The sequence below is a fragment of the Fragaria vesca genome, linkage group LG4, assembly GCF_000184155.1.
Source record: "Fragaria vesca subsp. vesca linkage group LG4, FraVesHawaii_1.0, whole genome shotgun sequence".
NCBI classification, from domain to species: Eukaryota; Viridiplantae; Streptophyta; class Magnoliopsida; order Rosales; family Rosaceae; genus Fragaria; species Fragaria vesca.
In genome coordinates, this window is record NC_020494.1 from 7,858,796 (window position 1) to 7,861,838 (window position 3,043).

Consider the following 3,043-nt stretch of genomic DNA (forward strand, 5'->3'; position numbering starts at 1 on the left):
AAAGACTAGTTTGTTTAGAAACACTACTACATTACTTCAGAAACTGATCCAATTGTTTGGCACACTATGTATTTGATCTAAGTGGTAGTTTGCCTTTGAAAGTAAAACTCTATTGATAATGTTCCTTTAGGAATACGGTAATTATGATGCTTATGTGGAATATGCATTCAACTAGGAAAGTGTTTTTTTAAGCCTTAGCGGGAGAAGGAAAATCCAATCCTTGTTGGATTACGAAAAGGAATGTTATTCCTTTACGTCTATATTAATAGTGACCAGTCTATAGCTAACTTGAATCAACGTACGACATCCCATTACTCTCCTCCGCCGCAAGATGTCACCTCCTTCCGATCTCCTCCGCCGTCCGTTGAAGAGGCCACTGATCTCTAACCAGCAAAAACGCCGAGATCTCTCTCTGAAGCGTCAAGAGCAAAGCCGTGATTCTCAGCTCCACACCCGCCGCTTAACCTCAGCACTCCTCTCCCTCCCTCCAGAACAACCCGAACCCTCCTTGCCGGAGTACTACTCCGACTTGCACCTTGGCGATGAGGCCGCTTCTAAGTTTCTCAAAGGAGGCTTAGAGGTTCGAGAGTGGTTCCAAAAGGAGCTGATGCTTCCCGAGTGGATGATCGACGTCCCTCATCGCTTGCCTCATGACTGGTTTGTATTAGCCAGGCCAGCCGGGGAGCGTTGCTTGGTTGTTTCCTACGACGGATGCACCGTCAGTAGGCGGCGAAACGGCGCCATTCTTCATCGTTTTCCTTCTGCTCTACCCGATGGTAGTCGCTGCAGGACCAAAGCACAACCTTCATGTTCTATACTAGACTGTATCTTTCATGAAATGGACCAAACTTATTATGTCATTGACATGGTGTGCTGGAGAGGCCACTCTTTGTATGATTGCACGGCGGAGTTCAAGTTTTTCTGGTTGAATTCTAAGCTAGCCGAGACTCGCGCTTGCGATCCTCCATCATATTATCACAGGTATAGATTCAACTTAGTTCCTTGGTATACATGTGATCTCACTGGTCTACACACAGCATATAACGGACCAGTACCATACGTAAAGGACGGTCTAATGTTTTATAACAAATATGCACATTATCAACCCCGCTTAACACCCTTGGCCTTGGTTTGGAAAGATCACAACTGTAGTAACTATGTTGTTGACACAGATAATGAAGGGAAGGTCCCATGCCATCAGCAGATAGTTTTGAAGCTGCAACGTGATGGAAAAGTGACTACATCGATCTGATCATCCTCCGGTGGTGTTTGGTTGCTTGGGTTTGGACTTGATACAAAAGTTGGGAACATTGCAATCAGGATGTCTTCTTCGTTTCGCTATTGCTGATGGGGGATTGACCATTGTTGATGGGAAGCTTGAGAAGGCAGATATACATTACCTTGGCAAGTCCAATCGGGCACGCGCTTTTGCAGATTGTTTCTCAATAATTATGTTCCAAAGTATGGTTCGAGGATCTTCCATGAAGATTGATGATCTGATAGCATCAATCAGCTCATCTGATGATGAAGCAAATGGACCTGATGATGTTGAGATGATGGATGGTAAATGGTAAGTACACTTAGATTGTGGTAACACATTTTCCCTCATGTTGTTTATATATTGATGTACTTAATTATTTTACTCAAGGGTTTACAATGGTGTGAAGTGATGTGGCGAATCGGTTCAGTCAATTTTCTCCTTTAAAAATGCTAATGCGGCCTTTAAAAATATTACAATTTTTAACGGTCACGTCAACAATCTAACTGAGAATACTGACGGAATGACTATTTAAAAGGAAAATCATGACTTTGACAGATTAAAATGAAACCATAAGGACTGAACATAAATATGTTAACTTCAAACTACAGGGACTAATCAAATTTCAATTCATTTTATTAACAACACCAAAATTACAACCATGGGGGACATCAGTGATGGACCTGAACCTAAATCCTCACACTTCTCCCTGCCTAAGCACCAACGATTACAGTGGACAAGAACTGAATTGGGTTCAACTGTAACCTAACATATTCCAAAAACCTCGATACATCCTTACGGTCAACTTTAAGAAGAAACAACCTTTTCAGAGCAAATGCACAAATTTTAGGTGGGTTGGACCAATTCTCACCCCGGATTAATACACTATTCATCCAAATCAGTCATTGATCTTTGGTTCGACAATACAGCAACGAGACAAATCCTATGACTCTATTCACGTTTTACAAAAAAATATTATATGATAAACAATTTTTTTTTTCTTTCCGTTAAAAGTGCACATGGGTGTGCATCAATTTGACAAGCTAATTGAATGTAGGCACGCACTTCCCTTACCCCAGCTCAATCCATGGAGCAAGGATTACTCCCCCTGTTAGTTTGGTTAGTTGGGTCCCACGTGGGTCCCATGACTAACCCAGATCAATTTTACACCGGTGCATTACATGTATTGATCATACCAATCATCTAACCCACCAATCATTCCCACGCTGCATCTGCTCTCAAACATTGACAACAAGAACTAACTGACTTTAACATAGTTCCTGAAAACGACACCACAACCATGACTCACCCCACGACACGACCTTGACCTACCAAAAACCTAAATCCTCGCTCAAAGAGGAGGCCGAAACGCTCACTCAAAATGGAGAGACAACAAAACTAAGAAAAAAAAACCTTTAAAACAGAACCAAGGACCTAGGCCCATAAAGAGCTTAAGCCCAACCAAACCTAGGTGGACCTCCAACAGAAAAAACCTCCAACAGATCCGGCTCAAAGAAGTCTATGCGACCAGGATGCAATCCGATTGTCGCGCCGTGGACGCAAGCCGCCGCCGTAAAGCAACGACACTTGCGACCCACCATGGATAGACATAAGCCATAGATGACGCCGCCGCTCATAGATGACGCCAGAACCTCGTGGTCGAGGTCGCATCTCACCACAACGCAAGCCTACACAAACTCCCCAATCCGCCTCCATGGAAGGTCCTCTCTCTCGATCCACCGCCCTACCTACCAGGTGAGAACACCACCCAACCACCTCCAACGC

The 3,043-nt window shown here is 43.6% G+C and overlaps 1 pseudogene; it reads left to right on the forward strand.

Moving 5' to 3' along the window:
* Positions 1-331: 331 nt before the first annotated feature.
* Positions 332-1,574, forward strand: LOC101305939 (annotated as a pseudogene).
* The last annotated feature ends 1,469 nt before the right edge of the window (positions 1,575-3,043 follow it).